The following is a 22,664-nucleotide window of genomic DNA, read 5'->3' as shown; positions in this document are numbered from 1 at the left end:
AGGTTATGAATAGGTAAGACCATTGTACTGACTTTGAAAAAAACATAAATATAAAATCACTATGGCCCCTCCAAAAACACTGAAAGCCAAATACAACCTTGACATTTAAATGTGACTTTGAGAGTTAAGACCACATTTTAGCTACTCCAGCGACCTCATTTTTTTTTTAGCTCCTTTCTTTAAAGAGATATTTCTAAAAACTTTAACCAGCATCTGTCAAGTCTCCCAGAAGTGAGTCATGAACGAGAGACTCCCCGTGCTCTGGAATTGTAGTGGCTGCTGGGAAAATAAACCACAAATAAATAAATCCAGGGAGGAGGCGTGTAGATGGACTTGGCAGTAATAGGTCACTCAGAAGTGACTGCTGGACGAATTTTCCTGAGTAAGTAATTAAAAAAGAAAACAAACCAACAAATGCTCAAAACCAGCAATGGAGCTGTGATGTTAAGAATAAAGACTAGTGGGGCGCCTGAGTGGTTCAGCTGGTTAAGTGTCTGACTCTTGGTTTCAGCTCAGGTCATGATCTCGGGGTCGTGGGATCAAGCCCTGCATCAGGCTCTGCGCTCAGTGAGGAGTCTGCTTGTCTTTCTTCCTCTGCTCCTCCCCTGCACTCGCACACTCTCTCTCTCAAATAAATAAAAATCTAAAAAAGGAATAAGTAATAATAATAGTCATAAATACAATAACAAAGGTCTGGGACATTCAGGGTTGTGGCAGTTTACACGTAGAGCGTGTGTACAAAGACAGGCCTCCAGGTAGAGAGATGAATGTGAACCTGTTGTGGAGGGAAAGGGAGGCACCTTTTACTGCACCCCCAAGCCTTACTTAATCCTGACAACAAAGGCATGGGCTGTTATTATCCCCATCTTACAGACGTTGACACGGAGTCTCCTTGATTTTGCCCAGCACCACATAAGTGGTCAGTGTTGGTCCTGCTTGTCTCCAGAACCTCCCGGCACACTGACCCTGATGTCACTGAGTGCTCCCCCCCCCCCAGACGTGGGCCTATTCCTCCTACGTGATTCCCAACAACTAAGATCAAATTCTAACATCAAAAGTCCCTGTTTCTTTAGTTAGAACCGCTTTGTTTTTGCAGGATCAAAAAGAGACTGAAGCCTGTGGTTCAGGAAATGTGATCGCGAACAACCCAGGAACTGCACTGTATTTTCCTTTCAAACCACTAAAGATTTTTTCCTTGGGAAAATGCCCCCAGTGTGTCATTCACGTGCCAGCCCCGTAGCCCTTTTCTTCCACGGAGGGCCAGACGGAGCTTGAGCTTTCATTAGTTGAGAAGCAGCAAACACCAAACCAGAAGGTGGAACTCGGCTGAGTCTTTCTCCCATTCTGTTTTCTTTCTCGTGGCTTCTCTGTGGCCAGAATATTATGAAAGCCTCCCCTGGCGCAGAGTCCATCAAGGATCTCATTTCTCTTCTGCTGCAGCTCACACATGGTTGCCTGAGACTACCCCTTCATGGGGACCTTTTCCTGGCGAGAGTCTTATAAATAACAGGCCGGCTAAGAAAGCCTGTGGTGATGGAGGTTCTTTATTCTCTTCAGCTTTCTTGCCAACATTTTGGGGCCAAAATGACTGGAATTTTATTTTCGGTCAAACCCTACCAGTCTCAGTGAGGCCCTGAAGATTGTTGAGGCAGGTTGGAAGGTGGTTTCTGGTAACTGAAAATCAGATAGATGGTTTCAGCTTTAAGTTCAGGTAAAATATCCTGACCCCTGTCCTTGTCTCCTACCCCTCCGCCCCCATTCAGAAAACAAATTCCTGATAATTATGCTACTTGATGCTTGCGCTGGGGATTGACTTCTCCTGGTCATCTTGGGTGCAAATGGAGGGAAGAGACACCTGGAGTTGAAAGAACCTTGACTTCTTTAAAAAAAAAAAAAGTCCCTCCCCCATCCCTATCATTTAGTAGTTGTTAAGAAGAAAATTATTCATAATCCATTGCATCAGTATAAACACTATCCATATTTTGCCAAGATTTCTCTCCAGTGCACATATAAGATTTTTTTTATACAACTGAAATTATAAAATTGATGTTATGTCAACAGGAGGGCATCTGCGTCTCTTTTATGGAGCTGAGAAAGGTGTTTTGTTTTGTTTTCAGGACATGAATCCTCATGGTATGAGGTTGGAGTGATTATCTAGACATTTTAGGAAAAAGTGAACGGCACCTTGAAATGGGAGACTCCCAATGTGCTTCTCTCTCGATCCATACCCACCCCAACCTCATCCTTCCCTCTTCTTGACAGCAATGACAGGTAGAGGAAAGAATGCTTTGACTTAGTAGAAGTCAGTAAGATTCAGGAAGGACTTGGACCCATGGATATCTGAGGAAGGGAGAGACAACATGGGCCAGAGAAATAAGGGCAATGGTATTGGGGTTGATTGAGGAAGGGGCAAGAGAGTAACAGAGGGAGAGGTGATAATAAGAAAAAGCCAGTATGGTAGAGATGGGGTTTCATACACCCCTGTACACATTCCAGCTTGCTAGCAGCAGGGGGGGTCATAGGACAAGGTATCATTCAAGAGGGTGGAAGTAACATAAATTACTCTTTCAGACTGAAGGAAAGGAGAGCTGGTGTATAACTTTCCAGCTGCCTCTTCCTCTGCCGTAGGGACCAAAGAGGCCTCGCATTACAAATGGCGCTCCCTGGATCCTTGAGAGACTTCATGGACTTTTGGTGTAAGAGTATGAAACAAATGTGAGCTGTATTGAGCTTTTGAGATTTGGGGGTATTTGTTATGGTAGGTACAACCTATCCTGTCCTTACTATCTAGCCCTGCAGGTGCCTGCAGTGGAGGCCAACAGTGCCAGAATTTTGCTTTCCCGGTCTTGCTTGTGGCTTGGCATGGGCAAAGTGCCTGTGTAGCACAGGTGGGGATCTCCTGTGGGGCTTCAGAAAATGGCTTTCCTGAATTAGGAAAAAAGACAAGTAGGCAACACTGCCTTTCTCCCCTCTTTTCTTGCCAGAGGTTGTCATAAGTGGATATGGTGCTTGGGACTGTGGCAGCCTTCTTGGGACCATGAGGGAAGACATCACTGACATTCTGAGGATGGCAGAGCAGAAAGATGGAAGGCTTCTGGATCCTCAAAGATACCACAGAGCCAGTGAACCAACCCTGGATGGAGCTCCCTGCCTCTTTGCTTTTGATGGAATTAGTTAGGAACACCCTTTTCATTTGACCACTTTTAGTAGGTTCCTCCCCTACTTGCAGTCCTACTATCCTAGCCATCCTTTTAATGGTAAGTAGTACATTAATAATAATACCATTGATATCATTTTCTCCTAACTACTGGGAATATAATTTTATAGTCTTGCCATTGGTGAAAAGCTGAGCTCAGAAAATGTACTTAAGGGCAGGTCTTATTCCTAAAGATTCTTGTTTTATAAAAGAATTCATCCAGTAGAGTTGTTCCGAGTAGCAGTAGCCTGTTTGCATTGAAGTGATGAATTCCAAAGTGCAAGCATTAGGAACCATCTGTAAATCGATTATCAGCACCGAGTGAAGTTTAATGATAATGTTGTTGGGCTTAGTCCACTGTAAATTTTCCATAAAAGGCATCCATTAGTACAATTATGCTTATGTCAATGGGCCGTACTTTTTGAACAGCGATTCCACTGCAGACGCACTGGCAGGAAGGCACGGTGCTGCATCTGTCCGGCTAGGCTGGGCAATGCTGCCGTAACGCACCAACACCCTGACAATCTCACTGGTTCACAGCAATACCAAGGTTTATGTCTGCCTTGTGCGGTAAGCCCATCCTGGGGAAGCGGGGGCTCTGTTCACATCACCTGCAGTCCAGAGGTGGATGGGGCAGCCTCTGTCTAGAACATCCCTAGTCTCATGGCAGAGGGAAGAGAGACACCATGAACGGTGTGCTGGCCTTTAAAGCTTCTGCCTGAAGTGACACACGTCACTTCTGCCCACGTTTCATTGGCCAAAGCAAGTTGATGTGAAAGGAGAGACACCATGAGGGAAAAGCAGAATTTGTGACCAGAGGCACTGACCTGGAGCATTTGAGACCATCAGTCAGCCTGCTTTCCCTAAGATGGTGTCATTCCTCAAGTCATTGCCTGTGCTCCTGACATCTTATCACCTCACTGGCTGTCCCCTAATATCTGTTCGCTTTCCTCTCGTAGTAGGAGAATGCTCAGTTTCTAGCTGGTTAAACCCTTCCTTCTCCAGACTCCCGTGGAATTAAGTGTGGCTGTGTATTAAACGGTTAGATCAATGGAAAGTGAGCCGCCGTGATACGCAATCTAGATCATTCCCTTAAAAGTAAGAGACAGATCTCTCTCCTCTACCCTTTGCCACATCCAGGTGTCTGAAATTTAGAACTGTGTTGGACCATCAGTGGACAGGAGTGACACCCCAGGGATGACAAATCATCAAGGTACGAGGAGTTGGTACCCCCTCGAGATCTGTACCATTGAGCCACCATATCAGCCCGGCCCTTCTACATGAGAGAGAAATAGGTTTTATTTTTCGCCACTGTTATTTTGGGTTTGTATTTCAGCAGCCTTACCCGTTTCCTACCCAGTACATTCCCTTTTTGTAAAACTCAGCTGGCATGAAACAATAGCATGGGAAAAAGCACGGTTATATTTAGTAATAAGGGTGCCCAACTGTGCTACTCCCCAATGCCACTTGTAGGGACGCTCTTAAGACAGTGCACCTGCTCCTTAACTCTAACACTCAGCCAAGGCGAGTGCGGGCGCCTCCCGCTAGTAGGCATGACAGCCTCTTGGAGTAAGGACTGTTCTCTCTTCAACTCCACCTCTCCCCACTTGGTCTTGCAGACACCCCTCCTGTAGAAAAACTTGTCCCGAATGGTGGACTGAAGAAGAAATACAGGCGGATAGGTCTCCAAACCATACCTAAACCCCGTGTCTCAACGACGAGGTCACGGGCTGTTAATTCTGCAGACTGTAGCCTCTCCTTTGTCTTCGCAGAGGCCAGTGGTTACATTGACGGGTCATCTGGGCTTCCGGCATCTTTGTCAATGTTTCCTTTTGTGCTGGTATAATGTCTCCTATTTGCTAGTATTGTTCCCAGTAGAGATGCCCACAGGTTTCACCTCGCGTCAACTCCTATCTTGGTACTGGCAGCAGGGCCACTATGTTGAGACGGGCTCTGCCTCATGTGTCCTGGTGGGTTCCCTGAAGCAGAAACTGAGACAGGCTTCAGATGCTCTGGGTTTATCGAGGCAGGACTTTCCAGAGAACGGGAGCGAAGGAAGCCGGACAGGGTATGGAAGGAGCTACATGAAGATGTAGTCTCAGCGGCTGCCTCGCTTCAATATGACCCACGGGGGGCCCTGGGCACATGAATCACACCTCAGCGTTGGTCCCACCTCGAGGCAAGAGGGCTGGACTTTCCTAGCCCCTTATTTGTCAGTTGTTGGTTGTGGGCTGCGTTGGGTGAGGGGCCTCTCATTTTGTTGAGGGCAATTCTCTGGAGATGAGGGCGGCTGTGAGCTTCTAGCAGATGACACTCCTAGCAGCTGGGAGGCGGACAAGGATGCTTGCCGATGAAGAGGATCTATTACTCTGCCTTCACGCTCAGAGAAGCAGTGTTGTGATCAGTTGGTGATGTCTGCCACGGGCACAGGCACCATCTCTGTAGAGAAGTGTGTAGACATCTCCTGCTATTCGAAGAGGAAGGGCTAAAAGAGCTGCTGCTCCTTGTCAGACTACTACGAGCTTCAGTCAGGAAGGAAGTTTTGTGGAAATTATAGAATGTGATTCATGTTATGGCCCCACCGTTGCCTTCCAAACTCAGCTGGCACTACCTCTTTCCTGAGGCCTCACGAGCAGAAGCTGATGGCAAGATCCTTTGGTTGCAAGCCACAGAATTCATGCCGGCTACCTTCATCACATTCGGACTATGGGAAAGAAATTGAAAGAACTTATGGAATCAGAGAACGGTCCTAAGGCTGGCCAGGAATTTCGGGCTGTTCCAGGGACTTCAGCAGCGAGAACCATACGGACTGCTTCTCAGGGTGGAGCGTAACATTCAGCTCCAACCACATTCGGTCTCTGTTTCTGTCTCTCTGTCTTTTTCATCAACTTTTGATCGGAGAAGATTTTCAGATTTACTGAAAAGTTGTAAGAATATTAGAAAGGGTCCCCATATCCAATTTCCTTATTGTTCACACTAGCATGGTGCATTTGTTGCAACTGACAAACCAATATCGATACCCTCCGGCTAACAAACCTCCATAGTTTATTCAAATGTCCTTATTTTTTACCTAACATTTAAAAAAAAGAATTTATTTATTATTTGAGAGAGAGAGAGAACGAGAGCTCATGCACAAGTAGGGGGGAGGGGCAGAGGGAGAAGCAGACTCACCGCTGAGCAGGAGACTGTGTGGGGCTCGATCCCAGGACCCTGAGACCATGACCTGAGCTGAAGGCAGACGCTTAACAGACTGAGCCACCCAGGTGCCCCTTACTTAAGCTTATTTTTTACCTAATGACATTTTTCTGTCCCAGAATCCTATGCAGGTCACTGTATTACATTTAGTAGGGTAAAGCCGTAGGACGCTCTACACGGCGAGATTGTCAATCTTTCCTTGTTCTTGATGACTTTGACGGTTTTGAGGAATACCGGTCAAGTATTCTATAGTATTCAAAGCCTAAAGAGACCTTTGTGTCTCTTTTCAAATTTTGGCCCAGTTTGAGTCCAGTGTCTCCCTCCTTGGATCAGCTGGCCACAGCCAGGAGAAAGGTGGATTCAGACCAGTCCATGGGAGTGGAGGTAGGGGCGTGGGGGAGGGGGATCTTTGTGAATCCCAGCCACCCAAGCTTTTGCCTACAACCTAGTGATCTAATTAGGGTCCCCTCCCTGCAAAATTAGCTGACCCAAATTACAACTCCCAGCACGATGATGGCCTGTGCCCAAAATAGTAAAATAAGAAACAGCACAGAACCGATGGCCAAGGGCAAGCAATTATAGAGAAAAAAACCTGAGTGATTCCAACCAGAACCAAATATGTGGCTGTTTGCACACTTTATTCTCCGTGCCTAAGCTTAAAAAAAAAGCCAGTATGCCCGAAATTCCTTCCCCGTCGCTAGTCATTTTGACTACAGTGTCACTGCACATAGCAATTTTTGCCTGTAAACAAAATAGCAAACCCCCACATGGTAGTTTCCTCCAGATTACAAGATACAATTAATTTGTTACTTCTTTTGTTTCTCTCCCCCACCTCCACCCCGAAGATTACAGAACAACGGATGTATGAGACCCTTCGTTAAAAACAACCGAAGAAAATTCAGAAATTCGATTCATTTCTAAATAGGTCATTTGCACAGCAAACAACTGTAATGCTCACTGAACTGAGCTGAACGCATTGAATTCATTGACTCTTGCCTTTATGCAGAAAACAAAGAATTTATCCAGGAAAGCACTTAAACTCTGGCCTATTTAAAGAAACCTGTTGCTCTTTTGTAAATGGGACTGTTATTTGTTGGCACAGGATGGAAAGGTTAGGGAGCTTAGACACTTGCCTCTTTGTGGCTACATCACGTTGCCAAATAGGACCAGCCGTGCCGTGTATGTCAGAGCTGGCCAAGAGAGATGAACGAGGATTTCCAAGCTCCTGAAGATCCTTCTCGTTTCTAACACCCTGCAGAGAAAGAGGGAGGAAGGGCAAAGTTTTGAGGCCACTGTTTTTGTGGCTGGCTTCTTTGACTTAGCATAATGTTTCCAAGGTTAATCCATGTTGTAGGGCTTGTCTGTGCTCCTTCCTTTTTCCTGCCAAGTAGTATTTCATAGGATTTATGTACGACATTTTATTTATCCATTCATCTATTGATGGGTATTTGGGTTCTTTCTTTTCTTTCTTTCTTTCTTTCTTTCTTTCTTTCTTTCTTTCTTTCTTTTCTTTCTTTCTTTTTCTTTCTTTCTTTCTTTCTTTCTTTCTTTCTTTCTTTCTCTCTCTCTCTCTCTCTCTCTCTTTCCTTCCTTCCTTCTTTCTTTCTTTCTTTCTTTCTTTCTTTCTTTCTTTCTTTCTTTCTTTCTTTCTTTCTTTCTTTCCATTATGAGTAGGCTGCTAGGAAGACTCGTGTATATCTCTTTAAGTGAACTTGATGTTTATTTCCCTGGAAGATATATCTAGGAGTTGATGTATCATAGGTCACATCGGACCTTTTAAATAATACCATGTAGCAACTTTGGACGTCAGACTCTTGCCCCCTGCAGGGTCTGTTGTGTTGTTTTAGTGGCTTTTCTGAATTAATCCTGTAAAGTCTGTATTCTTCATCACGGATGGCCAGGAAGTCTCTGCTCATTTAGCTTGGTGATATGGCCATGATGGGACAGAGGTTCCTTAAGTGTCTAGAACCAACGAGTCTTCCGAACTTTGCGGGGAGCTCTGGGTGTGTACTGGGGGGGCAGCCCTTCAACACTCAGACAGGCAGTTTACAACTTGCCGCAGCCTTCCCTCCCTGCTTGCACAGAGCCTCAGGTCAGTCGGAGGTGAGAGCTTAAGGCCTTCTCAGTCTTTCCTGAGTGTGACACAGTGTGGGGCATGCCTACCACCCTATGCATGTGTGTGGCTTTCTAGAAGCCCGGGGATATGTTGGAGCTTTTCAAAACCCCCTGTGAGTCACTCATGCCCTAGCTTTTTCACTTCCGCTTCTTGGTTGGCCTATTGTTCAGTGCACCACTCGTCTACCTCATTCCACCATTTTTGCTGACACCCCCACCAGGCCATTTTTATGACGATGGCACCACAAAGTCTTGGAACTTCATCTTTGAATGTTAGACTTTTTGTCGTGGTCTAGATTTTAGTATTCTATCTTGCTGTCTCTGTGTGTACATGGAAAACCTACCATCAAAACAACTTATACTAAACTGTGTCTCTCAGTTTTGGGTTCAGATGTCAGATCACTGTAATCATGGGACAAAATCATCACCTGTCAGAGAAACAGGGGACTAACGGCCACCCCAAAAAAGCCGGGAGCCTCCTCCAGAGCCTCTGTAAGGCCAAGGGCATGAGTAATGGGGCAAAAAAGAAAGACAGCGGTTAATTTTATGTGACAACAAAAAGGCTCTGCCTTCAGCCTGCTTCTGCCTTCCCCCTAGAGCTCCCTCTGAGATGGATAGCAACCTGCCCAGCGAGGATGACATATCCGGCCCCACCTTGACCTCATTTAAGTCCTAGACTATTCCCTAGTAAACATTATCACAAGGCCCAACCCACTCCCCACCTCACACCTCTACCCCTTGCCTCTGGGCCTACCGGGCTCCCGTTGTCTGGGAAATCAGGCTTGCTGGGAAGCCACTATCTTTCCTGTTCAGGAACAGCTAGTGGAGAAGCTTTTAGCAGCCAAGCCAGAGCCAGAGATACTCTTAAATGCTGCCCTGCAGTCCTGCCCCTGTGAGTTTGGGTGGAATGATGATTCAGCTCAGACAAGGTGAATGCAGGGGAAGATGCCCCCTTGGGAGGGACAGCAGGGCGAGCCTCCGCAGCGGCCTGCCGACTGGCCCTGGCTGTGACCCTGCTTTGCAATGTCTCTTTCAGAAGCTTTCAAATCACATCAGGCTCTGGCCCTCGCTGACTTGACGAGCTGTGTCAGAACTGCCAAGAGCTCTTCCGCGTGGCCTCACCAGGTGGCCCAAGCCCCTTGGGAGTCAGTGTTTGCAGCCTTGCTTGGCCTGCTTTGCTCGCTCAGCCCGCGCCACCTGCCTTCCCAGCGGCCCTCCCCCTCGCACGCAGAGTACCACGTGTACCCCGAGGTGTCCTGGACCAGTGATCAGACAGGGGCCTGGGGTGTTCTCTGGGGTGGCTAGATCCCGTTCAACCAGTGGTCTCAGCCCTGGCTTCACATTACCATCATCTGGGGAACATTTAAGAACATGAAGGCCTGAATCCCACTCTGGGCCAATGAAATCAGAGCCTTGGGGAGAGAGCAGGAGAGTGACTTCCCCACTTTGCACAGCTAGGGGGTAGCAGAGCCAAGACTGTTCTGGGCATCCTGACCCTCTGCCCGGGGCTTTTGGCACCATGACTAACTAGCCTGGCTGTTGTCTTCTGTGTTATTTCTGTACCCGCGTTTCCCCATCCGACTCCTCTGACTCTAAAGACTTTTATCCCTGGATATGGAAATGGAGGTTTATGTGTTTCTCTTGGGTGGTTTTTTTTTTTTTTTTTTTTTTTTTTTTTTTTAAGATTTTGTTTATTTGAGAGAGAGAGAAAACGAGCAGAGGGGAGGGATAGAGGGAGGGAGAACCAAAATCCCCGCTGAGCAGGGAGCCCGATGCTGGGCTTGACCCCAGGACCCTGAGATTGTGACCTGAGGATTGTCTGCTGAAGGCAGACACTTAACCGACTGAGGCGCCCCTACTCTTAGGTATTTTTGAAAGCTTAATGGAAATCATGCCATAGTTGTGAGTAGAACACATAGGCTCTAAATGTAAATTGTTTGGAGGAAAAAAGCTTTTAAAACTCAAGAGCTGATAGAAGAAAATTAATAAAGGGGTCACTGGTCAACCTTTTATACCTAAAAAAATAGGGTAGGCAGCATGGCACAAAACCATCCCGACTGTGACCCTTGTGACCTTGTCTAAATCCTAGGGGTCGCACCCTCCAGGGCTCTGGCCCGTGCATCTGGCACTGTCAGAAGGGTCAACACAGACCATCTAGGTAAGGCCTTGACAGCTGCCAAGATGTGGCACTCTGGGCAAACCACCAGGGGACTGCCGAGCATTCTAGATGTCCCGACCCAGGGTGGAGGCTTCCAGGCCCTGCAGGTGGACGTGATTGCTATGCTCATCAGAGAAGAAACGTGGAGGAGTGCAAGGTCGAGGGCACGGGCACCCAAGGGAGTGAGAAGGTGAGGTCTTTAACACAATGAACGCTGCTGGTGAATGACAGGTGCTAGAAGAGAACAGGTGCAAAAAGTAATGAAGAGAGAACAGGAATGTTTTTTCCCATGCTCTCTGCGGTAGACCGCAAAATGGACACCAAACATGTCCATGTCCTCATCCCCAGAATCTGGGAACGATTGTGGACGATCTTGGGCCCAGTTTAATTACAAGCGTCCTTCTAGGGGGGAGGTGGGAGGGTCAGAGTCCGAGAGGAGATGTGACCAGAGTGGAGGTGGCCATGTACCAAGGGATACAGGCAGCCTCTTGAAGCCAGAAAAAGCAAGGAACTGGATTTTCCTCTAGCGATTCCAGAAAGAACCAGTCCTGCTCATACCTTGACTTCAGCCCAGTGAGACTGATTTTGGACTTCTGACCTTGAGAACGTTAGAAGAATTCCTCGTAACACTCATAATGCCTTTTATAGCTAAATGTGGGGTTTTTTGTTTAAAACCATGAGTGCTTGGCTATGGTCCACACCTGAAAGGTGGAAAGAGATATATAATGCAAAGAAACGCTCTCTCTTCTCCAGTCTCCCAGCCACCAGAGACTTCTCCTCCTTGGAAGGAACTGCAGTTAACCAGTTTCTTGTGGACATTTTCAGAGTAATTCTGTGCACACACGAACATGTATGCACATAAATGTACGTCGTGGGAAAGAACAGCATATTATACACAGTACTGTGCCCTTTCTTTTCCCACTTGATAGTATCACGGAGCTAATCCTGTATCAGGAATTGATTGTACGGGGCGATCCTTGTTTGTAACGGCAATGTCGATTTCCTTTGCACGCATGTCATTATTTACCCAGCTGTCATCTAGTAATAGACATTTAGGTTGTTTCCAATTTCTTTCCAGTTCAAAGGATACTGCGTTTTGTGTATGCGGGACGGCTCTACCAAAGGGCAGGTGTTTTTCTGTTTTGTTTTGTTTTGTTTTTATTGGGCTAGATATTACCGAGTTGCCCACCTTTGAGATAGAAGCAATTCACACTCCCAGCAGTGGTGTCTGGACGTGTGTGTCCCAGGCCCCTGGCAACACAGCATGTCATCTGACTTGATGTTCTCTAACAGCTTGACAGGCGGGGCCTGGGAGACCTTGAGCAACTCTGAGAATGGAGTCTAGAGAAGAACTGGGTCTTTGGGTGAGGGGCCGGCACCCCAACCTGGGAGCCTCCTGCCCGGTGTCCCCAGCAGCTGCACACCTACCTAGGCTATGGGGGCCCTCTGGACACGAGCCATCACTCTTTCTTCCCCGCTTGGCTTTCAGATCTCCTGGAGATGTGGGTGTGCGAACCTGACTTCTCCAGCTCTTTCCCGAACAGCATCCTTTATGGCTTGATAGAACTAGGGGCCTTGCCGCTGAGAAGCAAAGTCCAGGGCATTCAGGGACAGGACAGCAGCAGTGAGCTGCTGGGTGTTCCTGCACAGCCTGGCGTATAGAAAGACGAGGGCATGACTGCATTTTCAGGACACATTAAAGAATCGTCTTCTGATTGTTCTGCTTCTGACACTTATCAAGCCTCTCCTAGTGATCTGATTAACAACTTTATACAAGGGAAGATCATCCAGTTACTCAGACAAAAGACACACCGGGTCGCCTTGGTGTCGGCCTTCTCTCCGCGACTCGCCCCGTTTCTGTCCTGCCCCCGGCAGGTTTCTTTCGTGAGTCCCGTCGTCGGCCCATACTCACCCTCTGGTGAAAAGGCATTAGTCATTTTAGACCTCCTTTCTTACCAAAGACTTCGTATTTACCAAATAGTCCCCAGATGTCTCCATTATGCTGAAATCCGTGTATGGGGGTGGGGCACAGCTGCGGAGTCTCTTGGTGGGTATGGAGGTGCGGAGGGGTCGGCAGAGGAGAAAAAGGAGTCTCGGGTCTTACCAGATACTTCCGTAAAGCGGTTCTGTCAATGCAGATGGGGATGAAATCATGCAGTTTGGGCTACGCTCTTTGTACGTAGTATTCTGGTCATCTTTCTGTCCTTTTTTTTTTTTTTTGCTGTTGCAGCTTGCATTATGAAGACCCTCAGAAAAGTGTGTGGCCGAATGGTCAGCGGTAGGAACAGGAAACTCACAAAGAGAAGTTTCAAATCCCCCCCTCTAAAATAGATCCCCTTCTCAGGCTTCCATCACAGGCTGCTTGCCTGCTAGGATGTCCCTGAGAGCCAAGCTCAAAGGTGGCAGGGGCACTGCTGAGGGTACCTATCTCCCCGGCGCCTTGCAAACAGGGTCAGAGAGAGGTGGCAGCCGTCTCTAAGAGCAGATCCTGTCGTTGGGGGCTGGTGTCTGAGGTGCCAGTCAAAGAACACAGCTGGCTGGGGGTGCATTTAATTTCCTGATCGAAATTGATGAGAGAAGAGAGAGGTAAGATTTGGTGGAAGAGTTATACACCGACTCCTTCATTTCTCCAATTAAAAATCCTGCCCGTTGGTTGGCCTGTGTGGGCTGCTGACTGGCTGGACAAAGAAGGGACAGCAGATTGTGTGTGAATTTAAGCCTCATCTTTGAAGGAATAACAGTCGATCCATGTTTTCGATGCCTCTATGAAAAATGAGTGGGTCATATTGTGGGCCTTCTCCCCCACCATGGAATCGGTAACACTCTGCGTTATCAGAGTCAGCATTTCTGCTCCTCACACTTTATTCCAGGTGTACAATGAAATTAATTTTCAGGAGACCTTTGCGTTTATGACAGCCTGGTGTCTCTGTTCAACGTACGGAATGAGGAGGGAGCAGAGCACATTAAAGTATATCAATCCCATCCAATCAACACTGTCAACTAAGGCCCTGCTTGGCTCAGTGTTAAAAATGCATGAGCACGGGCGCCGGGGTGGCTCACTGGGTTAAGCATCTGCCTTCAGCTCGGGTCATGATCCCAGAGTTCTGGGATCGAGTCCTGCATCAGGCTCCCTGCTCAGTGGGGAGTCTGCTTCTCTCTCTCCCTCTGTCTGCCACTCCCCCTGCTTGTGCTCTCTTGCTCTCTCTCAAATAAATAAGTAAAATCTTAAAAAAAAATGCATGAGCACATGGTTAGGCCATGCATGAAATAAATGTAAATGGCAAACAGAGCAGAGTTCATCTCTCTAGGTCTCCAAGGGTGAGCATCGAAACAACACCAAGATTCTTCTTTTCTGTCTCCTGATGATTTTTGTCTTCAAATTGCGGAAGCTATTTAAAAATAATTACCAATATTGGTGAAGTGTAAAGATAATCATTGTAGTATGACCACTAATAATATCAATGAACACTGATCAGTGCTTATTATGAGCTAGGATTTTAAAAAACACTTTACACATAAAAACTCACTTAATTCTCGGTGGAATTCTATGAGATGGGGAGTATTATCATTCCAATTATAAGGTTAAAGAGACTGAGGCATGGAGAGGTTAAGGGACCTGCCTGAGGTCACAGAGCTAAGAAGTGGGAGCCAGAGCCTCCGAGTAGAGCCTTCGGAGCCACCCAACTTTCAACAGGGGACCCATGTGGGGCAGTGTCATTGCCTGGATGTCTCCCACAGCTGGAGAGGTAGGGGCAGGAGAATTTGGTTAGGAGTCAGCAACACCATTCCCCATTCTATGGCCTTGGGCGTGTTATGCAATTTCTCTGGGTTTTGATTTCTTTCACGGAACAATAAGGATGATGTTTCTTACCCCAAGCAGAATCGAAAAGATGGAATATAGTAATTTGGGCAAAAGAAAGCCCTTTTCTCGCTCTAGAATCCTAGGCAAGATGTTGGATCTAAGACTCCACCCCCTCCTCTTCTGGGACTCTGTTAATTATGCAAGTGAGCCTGTGTGTTTGAGGAACAAAGATCTCAAAGGTCCATTTAACCTGTCAAAATCACAAGACTAAATAAACTTCGGCAAACTGTCCCTAAAATGCTTTAACATACGCTCAGCCTTTTGCGTGAGCAGCTCGCATCCCTCTCTAGGAGCCCATCCAGTTTTCACATGCTTTGATTCTATTTTTTCAGAGTTTATTATTATCAAGAGGATTCCATGAAAGGCAAGTAACTCTTCCAGCCACAGTGTATCAAATGAATTTTCCTTTTCATAAGCCTCCTTGCGTACATCGAGCGACTCCTTCCAGACGGACAACTTTGCTTTTTAAGCACCTGAATTTTTGCCTAAGAAGAGAATCTGACTAACAGCTGTGCCGTTTGCAACCACTTTAAACAAGGGAAGGTTGCCCATTGCTTGGCGCTGTCTCCTCCATTGGAAGGGACGTCTGGTGATGAGAAATGGAAGCACATGTTTCGGCCTCCAGAATGAGCACATGATGTCTTTAGAATTTACACGCCACCTACTGTCAACAAAATCGAGAGATGACTTAGGATGAACAACCCATTTATCCTGCGTTGTTAGAGAGGATCCAGAAGGTCCAATCTCATCGGTGATTCTTAGACTGTCGGGGGTCATGGAATTTTTGAGAATCTGATAAAGACTAAGAGGACTCGAGAAAAACGCATGTGTGCGTGTCTGCATGTCCATGGAAAGGTTTGTGCGCAATTTCAGGAGCCCCCAGATGAAGAATCGCAGAGAGGGAGAGAGAGAGAGAGAAAGAGGAGAGAAAGAGGAAAGAGAGAGAGAAATACACTAAAACGTCAACTAATGTGTCTTCTTTGTTTAACCCTTAAATCCAGTCTCGGACTTTAAGGCACATGCAGGACTGTCTACAGAGTTTGGAGGACCCGGAGCCAAATGAAAATGTGGGGGCTCCCTGTCAAAAAATTAGTAAGGATTCTGAGACGGCCGCAGCGGAGCATTAAACCAAGTGTGGGGTCCTTGTGCAAGGCTAGCACACCCGGGAAGCTGGCCCAGGGCGCACGAAGCCAGGAGGCACAGTGGGCCCTTCTGGTCTGCCTTGTAAACCATAGCCTTGTGAAATGTAATATCCTGCAGGAGAAATGTTTGGTGAACTTGGTATTATAATTGTCTTTTAAACTTTAACATGGTCTTCATAGTTCCTGTGGATGAAAAAAATCCAGCAAGAGCCAATCTGTTTCCCCACCGATGCCAACGCCGAACTGTTAGCAAGCAATCCGGCAGCAAGGTCCTCGGCCGACAGTTGGGGGCCGATGAGTGGCAAACACAGTGCTTGGCATCGTGCGGCTCGACTAGGCCAGCTGCCCCGGGCTGTCTGAGATGCGTCACCTTTAAAGTCTGATGCTTAGAAAATGTGACCCTTTCACAGTTTTCTATTTATCAGAGTATCCCATACACACGCTGTAAAACAAATTCACATTTCCCAATGACTGCTATGGCAAACAGCTATCCTTTAACCTACAACCCTTTACTTTCCATCCTTCTTTCCAGGACTTTCAGCTCGAGGTGTGTGTGTGTGTGTGTGTGTGTGTGTGTGTGTGTGTGTGGCATTTACCGTCATTTTCCCGGATAAGCTGCTTGCCTGCAATTTTTGGATTTATCAGTTTTCCTCATTATCTGTTGACTTCTGGAAGCAGACATTTGTTATTTGCAGAGGCTTGATATTTTTTGAAGACTCCTCGTAGGTTGGTCATTTCCCGCATTCCCAAGATAGAAGCCATAAGAAATCGCGTTCTCAGCCTCCCTGACAGCTGGGTGCAGAAATGTGATCTAGACGTCATCGATCAGAGGCACCTGCTCAGATTTCGATTCTGAAGTGAGCACGTGAGGGAGGAGGCACGCGGAGGGAGGAGTCTTCTGGTGTCCATGGAGGTGCAGGTCTGGCTTTTGGGAGGCCAAAGGGGCAGAAGCTGTGACACATGGGACAGGGTGTCAGTGGCGTGAGGTACTGGCTGCAGCTTGGGGGCCAAGCACTGGAGACGGGGGCAACCCCCAGTGCAGCCTCTAGTATGTCCGACATTGCTCCCCGAGATCCTGAAGTGCACCTGCTATATCCTTGGATGACCTCATTTCCAGCTTCAACAAGCCAGAGGGAAGCCTGTTGTTTGCACCCAGAAGCCTTGATTTCAACCCCTGTGCGGATGCAATGGCTCTCTGACGCTCCTCCCCATCTCCCGTTATGCTCCCATCATCATTGTTGGTTAAATCGGTCTTCAGCATTTACGTTATTAGGACCTTGTAAATATTGTTCACTGCTGAGCCAATTTGCATATTATGTGCAGTAGGCTGTTGAAATGGACCCCCCTCTTTTTTTCTGTCAACCTAGGCTGCATCTCCAAGACAACAGATAGTAATGATTCCCACTTTCCAAAGTGAGGCATGGGGTCACCTAAGCAGGACTTACATGGAGAATTGAGTAACTAGATTTTGACCTTAGCTGACCACCCAGCTCCAGTCCGTGAAAAGGGGCTGTAGAAACCTAGGAAGCTGGGGATTAGATGAATATTTTTGGAGAGAGCCATCCGAATGCTGAGCACTGTGACACCAATACTCCCCTAGCCCCATCCCACACCAACACATATGGGAGTGATGGGCGGTACTTTCCCCCTCACCTGCAGCTTAGGGAAAGGGGCTTCCATGGGTCCCCTCAGAGCCTGTTCCAAGGCTCCAAGAGTTCGAGGGGATCTAGTAGTCTCTGAATCACTCCTGAAAAACCTGAAGATAGACCTTGTGGTTTTGGTGGTAGGGACAAAAAAGGTGGCAACATTGGGGATACCCTGCACCCCCAGTTTGTCAGAGCAAAAGCTGAAGGACATGTCGCTTGGGCCAGATGGCCCACATAAGAGAGGTTGCCTGTGTCCAGTCTGGAAGAGCATCTTGCTCCTGAAAGGGGTAGACCTTGGATTCCCAGGAGCTGAAGGGGAAACAGTGGGTGGCCAGCCAGGGAAAGGCATTTGCCTCTGTCAAAAGAATTCTAGATAAGAAATTCCCAAGAATGGCTGGGGTGGGGTTATCGCTGCTCTCTCCCAAAGTGCCCCATTAGAGAGGCATCATCTCTAAATACACCCAGCTCAGAAATAGCTTTGCCATCTCATGATAGCACACATCAAAATAAAAGGGGGGGGGGACCTTCTTATCCCCTTACTTCTCCCTTCTTCCCTCTGTTCTCACAATGAAAAGGCTAGAACTTTTGCTTAGCGAACTGGAAACAATGAGATGAAGCATAGGCCTGGTTTGTCCCCCTCCCGTGACAGTCAGCCTATCATAGACTTGAATAGTCAAAGGGGCACAGCTTTAAATTCAAGTGACATCCATACCATTAGATAGGTCTGGAAATTTCAGTTACTGAAATGAAGCATTTTTATGACTATAGATGACCAGAAGGCTTATAAATTATTTAATAAAGACATCCTTCTCCATACATAGACAGATCAGAGGATTTGCTCTAGATTTCATTCAAACGGTGGGGTGAAAACTAGCTTCTGTGGGGTGGATTAAGTAGGGGGTGGGGAAGAAGAATAAAGTCGGGTAGTTTATTGGAGATGCGATCCCAGATGCCAAGAGTGATGGATCGGAGAGAATGACCTAGAAGAAGGAGAAGCCCATATAAAGGTGTGTTAGTGAAGTCATTGAGGTAAGCAAGGGGGGCTTAATTCTGCCAGGACTTCTGAGGCATATACAGAATGCCTCCCAGAATTGGCCATCGAGTGCATGGAAAGCAATGCCATTTATCGATCAACTTTTATTGTCCATCAAAAGGTGTACTTAAGGGTTGTTGCCATTTTATTTATTTTATTTATTTATTTATTTTATTTATTTTTTAATATTTATTTACTTAACAGAGAAAGAAAGAGCCCTGTGTTGGACTCCATGCTGGGCATGGAGCCTACTTAAACATAAAAAAATATATATTCTGTTTCCAACAGTGTCTCTAGAACTTGGGTTTCTTAATCTCTAGTTTGTTTTGTTATTTGTCTTTAATGTCGAGGGCTTTCCTTGATTATCAGGTCACATTCAGCTTTCTACTCATATTTGAGTGAGGTAATACAAAATTGAACGGAAATTTCTGGAAATTTCTGTGATTTTTGGATGGGTAGGTTTTGCCAGAGAATCAGGGGACAGCGAGGCAGTCATTTCAATTGGGGATCCCAAAATGTCAACATCTGGATGTCTTTATTCTGGTTTTTTTCAGACACTCAAGAGAAAATTTAATTACCATCCAGAGTTGTGAGTCGGGGAGAGTACAAGTATTCCACCATTTTGTAAATACACTTTCACTTAATTCCCGTATTTTTTACTGTGTTTCTCCATCTGCCTCCTGCTTGCCTGAGTCGACAGCCTCTTTAGTTCAATTTCTCTACAGAAGGAATTTCCTATATCAGTTCTAGGAGATAGGGGTGGGAAATGAGAGAGTCAGCTGTCCTGTGTGTACTTTTAGACTACCCTCTTCTTTTGGTCTTGAGACTTACTTTCACTATGTATTTGGGGTCTCTGTTTCCTGGACTTTTCCACGGTTCGTGGGGGTGGGGCATCGGCTTACTTCTCTGGGCGTCTTCTGGAGGCTCTTTAGCTGTACTCATCACTTAACACCGTCCTTCTATTTGAAATCTATTATCTGGGCGCCTGCCCCATTCTTTTTGTCCTTGTGGTTTACAATTAAAATTTTTCCTCTACCGCCATTTTTGGAGTTGCGGAAACAAGAGAAGAATCATCTGCAAGGTTAATCTGTGTAACTAAAAGTTACAACGGTTGACTTAAAAAACGATCTGCATTATTAGAGAAATGTCACTCTTGTTTCTGATGCGGTGACTAGGATTCGTCACACCCCATTTCACAGAAACTGGCCATCTTTATTCAAATGCTGGGCCCAACTTGCAAAGTAAGTCGTTTAAGAGACCAACAAATGGTATGGCTTTTGCAGTAACAGAGCCTGCCCTAGTTAGCTGTCTGCCCTAAAGATTTTTGACTTTTGTCTTGTGATTAGGTTCCCTTCTCTTTATCCTCAGTCCAAAATGTCTGTAGTTTTCAAGGATATAGGATATATCTAGGATATTTACTCCACCCCCCCCAACCCCAGGTTAGTAGTATGTCAACATCGTAGTGTGTGTGTGGGAAACATTTTCGTGGCACTGGTAATTTCCTACTCAGCATGTGTCCTCTACTTTTCTAGCAACAGAACTTCAATTTTGTACTATATGAAATTAAATCTCTATCTCCCAGTCTCCTTTACAGATAAGAGACTTCTGATGACTAGGATGCAAATGGGTGGGACTTTTAGGAAAGCTATTTTAATGGGGCTCACTCGGCTGGCATGACTCTTGACCTCTGCCCTTCCCCTGATTGTTGCCTCCACCATGGACAGGGTGCTGAGGCTGGAGTTGCCACCATCTTGCAGCCATTAGTTGACCAACATGAGGTCGGTCATATAATAAGGACGGTTGACGGTAGGGCAGAAGGAGGCTGGGTCTCTGATGGCATTGTGGGGGCTGCCATGTTAGACCTGATGGATTCACGAATTTCTTGTTATGTGAGAAAACAAAACCTCTAATATATTTAAACCTCTATTTAGTCACATTTTCTGTTATTTGCAACTGAATGCAGCCCACGCGGATGCCAATTTTCTCTGTCTGTTAGTAGGAATCTTTGCTCAGTTATATGTTCAGGGTGGGTGATTATAGAAGTGGTGGTCTACGATGACCTGGCAGATGTTACTGGTGCATCAGACACCACCCCTTGGGGCTCACCATTTCTCTGCATGGCAGCCTGATTTCCATCTGGCCAGTACCTACGACTTTGCCTAGGGCTTCCTCCAGCCACTGGGGCCTGTTCTGTTTATACCTGGGACAGCCCGGAAGGACATTTCAGGGAATTAATGTTCCTCTCATTCTCATCATTGGGGAGCATCCTCCAACCAACGGCTGATGGGGTTGGTATATCAATACCCCAGCTCCCTTGCCCCTCAGGTGAGATAATTCTGAATCAGCTTCCACACCGGCTTCCAGGAAGCCCACGGATTTGAGATTTGAGCTTCAGTAGTAACTGGCTTGATAGCTCGTACGTTTGTGGCTTCCTTCCCTTCTCTGTGTCACTTCCACACTCTCCAACGGGGTCCTCTGCGATCACGTCACAAACAAACTACCTGTTCTAGAATCTCTGTTTGCTCCTGGGGGAACCCAAACCAAGGTAATGGAATTTTACAAGTGTTGCTTCGAGGTCACGAAAGTTAAAGAGGCCCAGAAATATTTGTGGGCCCTTTGCCTAAAACTAAGGCAGTCTTTGCAATACGATGTCAGGCGACGGTGCCTGCTAACCCAGCACGGAAGGGCTTCTGGCTGTCAGTCTTTTCTTGGTGATTCTTTTCCTCGTCTACAACTTTCTGGGGTCCAGACCCCCTGTGGCAGACTAAGAGGAGGAGTCAGGATGAGACCTGGGTCGGCAGACATCTTGATGGGGGTTGCTGTGGGCAGTCAAAACGGCTGGCCGTGAACGATTGAAAGGGCAGGACACCAACCGCAGTTCTGGTTTACAGCTGGATAAAAATGTTCATAAGCTCTGGTGAGCTGTGCGGGTTTACTAGGCAACTGATTTCCTCCTTGTCTGGTTCTTTTACCTACTGAGGGTCATCTCGAGATAATTACAAGGGCTCCAAGCAGCCAATGCAATAACCTGAGGTTTTAGCATTTCTTACAATAAGAAGTATATTTGAGGGGTGCCATGTGGCTCAGTTGGTTAAGCATCTGGCTTCAGCTCAGGTCATGATCTCAGGGTCCTGGGATCGAGCCCTGTGTCAGGCTCCTTGCTCAGCAGGGAGTCTGCTTGTCCCTCTGCCCCTCCCCCTGCTTGTGCTGTCTCTCTTTTAAAGAAATAAATAAAATCTTAAAAAATATATATTTAAAAAAATAAGTATATTTGAGGAACAGGGCTAGATCACATGTCTCCAGTTTTCAAGGAAAAAGCCCTGATTTTTAAAAAAAAATTTTTGAGACTTTTTAAAAACGATTTTATTTATTTATTTGTGTGAGAGATAGAGAGCACAGGCAGAGGGAGCAGCAGGCAGAGGGAGAAGCAGGCTCCCTGCTGAGCAAGAAGACCGAGGTGGGACTCGATCCCAAGACTCACTGGGACCATGACCTGAGCCGAAGGCAGACACTTAACCAACCGAGCCACCCAGGGGTCCCAAAAAGCCGTGATTTAAAGTATTCTGTCTCACTGACAGAGCTGGGTTCAGAAGCTAGTGAGACCCCAAGCTTTAGGATCAGATGTAATCCAACCTGTAATTGGTCTAGAATATTCCATATTGTATGAAGACACACTTGTTCCCTTCAATCAGGGGTCAGCAAACTACTGCCCATGAACCGAATTGGGCCCAGCACCTATTTTTATAAAGTTTCACAGGAACACAGTCATGCCCATTTTTTTGCACAGTGTCCATGGCTGGGTTTTTGTTTTGCCCCACAGTGCTACAGTTGACTAGTTGTGACAGAGACTGTAGGGCCAGCAAAGTTTACATATTTACTGCCTGGACTTTGCAGAAGAAGTTTGCTGACCCCTGCCTTAGGCATCCACCAAGAATCCCACCAAATCTGAGCCTTCAGAAAACACCTCCTCAGCCTTACCCCATCCCCATCCCACCAGGAGCTCTACTTCAGTTCCCGGGATCTGGGCTTCTGAAACCTTAACGTGCCTATGAGTCAACTGGCCATCAGTTGTTGGAAATACTGGTTCTGATTCAATACCTCTAGGATGGGGCCCAAGACTGTGTATCTCACAGGCTCCTGGGGGCACACGAATGCTGCTGGTCTGAGGACGGGCCTTCAGGGAGCAAAGTTCTAGAAGAGTGGCTTCTCCTCACTAGGACAGCAACTTCCTATCAGTGTTCCTCATTGTTTGGCATTGTCAAGCAGCACTAGCCCCCTCCCTGACCCTCTTCCTTCCCTGATACAGACCCCCCCCCA

Source organism: Ursus arctos, unplaced genomic scaffold (assembly GCF_023065955.2).
Source record: "Ursus arctos isolate Adak ecotype North America unplaced genomic scaffold, UrsArc2.0 scaffold_4, whole genome shotgun sequence".
In the NCBI taxonomy this organism is placed as follows: Eukaryota; Metazoa; Chordata; class Mammalia; order Carnivora; family Ursidae; genus Ursus; species Ursus arctos.
The sequence above is the reverse complement of the archived record's forward strand: the minus strand, read 5'-3'. Positions refer to the sequence as shown.